The sequence below is a fragment of the Gavialis gangeticus genome, unplaced genomic scaffold (genome assembly GCF_001723915.1).
Source record: "Gavialis gangeticus isolate Ggan-Ray unplaced genomic scaffold, GavGan_comp1, whole genome shotgun sequence".
Lineage (NCBI taxonomy): Eukaryota > Metazoa > Chordata > Crocodylia > Gavialidae > Gavialis > Gavialis gangeticus.
In genome coordinates, this window is record NW_017729034.1 from 56,630,950 (window position 1) to 56,632,536 (window position 1,587).

Genomic DNA, 1,587 nt, shown 5'->3' on the forward strand with positions numbered 1-1,587 from the left:
CCCCCACACGCGGCGTGTCCGGCCCTGCCCGGGGGTAGCGCCTTGGCGGCCCGCTGCCAGCCCCCGCCCCACGGCGAGGTGCGAGGCCGGGACACCCCCTCCGGCCGGTGTTTCCGAGAAGCAAGCTCCACCCCAGCGCCATCCCCTTGCCCCCGGGCTGCTTGGGTCACTTGGGTGTGTGGGGAAGGCGCGGGTGGGGGTTCAGTGCTGCCCCACACCAACTCTTTTCCTCATGGAAACAGGCCCTGCCAAGCCCATTTTATATATAGAGGATGATCGCGGTTCCCCGGTGAGGCGGGGTGCCAGGTGGCCACTTCTCGTCCACGCCGGGCCTGCGGGCCTTTACGGCTATTTATACTACTGATATATCCAGGTGCGCTTCTGTTTTTTTCTTTTTCATTTCTGAAGGGATTCAAATCTACTTATGGGCATGCCAGGCTTTACTGGGGCGCTGGGCCCAGGGGGAAGTACAGTTGGCAGCTGTCCCAGTGCTGCTAGGATGGCAGGGGCAGGGGAGCGGAGAGGACTGGAGCGTGCACAGAGGGCTCCGGGGGTGGCTAAGGCCAGCCCCGGTGCCAACAGCCAGCAAGGGAGAGAGCGGCAACTTTACTCTCCCTTTTGCTGCACATGCAAGGGGAAGCTGGAGAGCCACCACTGATGAAGTTAGACCACATTTTCGAGGTCTATCATTATAGCTGTTTGGAACTTATCAAGGTGGGATAATCGCAACTTGGCACTGTCGCTGGTCCCAAGGGAGTTGCACCATTACCCAGTTAATTGGGCGATACCTGTCATGCGTAAAGGGGACCTACAAGACTTCATCCTTACATATGTCCTGGCAAGCCCAGCAGCAGGTTTTTCCCCATGGAGAAGTTTAAAATGGACAAGGTCCTTGCTTGTAACCCAGCCTAAAACAGTCTTTTCCAGGGGCCTTGCCTTCTATGTCAATTCAGGGCTGCCACGTTTCACATCAAGAATTAGCTGGCCAGCAGATCACACCAATTACAGTATCGGAGGCTTCTCTAGGTCCATCCAGTAAGTTAGTGAAAGGACAGGTTGGTAACTTTCAGTTACCTCCCCCTCCCTCCCAGTACCCTGCAACAGTAAGGCAGGGCTCCCAGCAGCATTGCCTAAACAGCTGCCCATCTTTTGCAATGCTCCAGGAACCCAGGGAAGTCTTTGCTCTCCACTGGTAGGAATTGCCTTCCTCCCAGCAGAGACAGGCCTTCAGAAAGGCAGTAACACTTGCAGCTATTTTCTCAATGTAAGGGTAAGAACTGAGTCCTCTCACTAGCCCGGGGAAGGTGAGGTGTTAATACAGAAGAGGCTTCAGTCGGAAAGGTAGATTTTGGTTTGCTTGTTGTGCTTGTAGTTTGCAGAAGATCACATCAGACTTCATATTTAACATATTTAAAAGCACATTGTTTTACTCATTCTCATGTAAAGATGCCTGTGAATACATGTAAGCGGATAATGGTGGATGCCTGTTTGAGATAATGATCCTGGGAAAATATTTCTTTCCTGGTACAATCGCTAATACCAGCAGCCTGACACAGATCTGTTTAATCGCTGGCAGTTGGGGGGGGG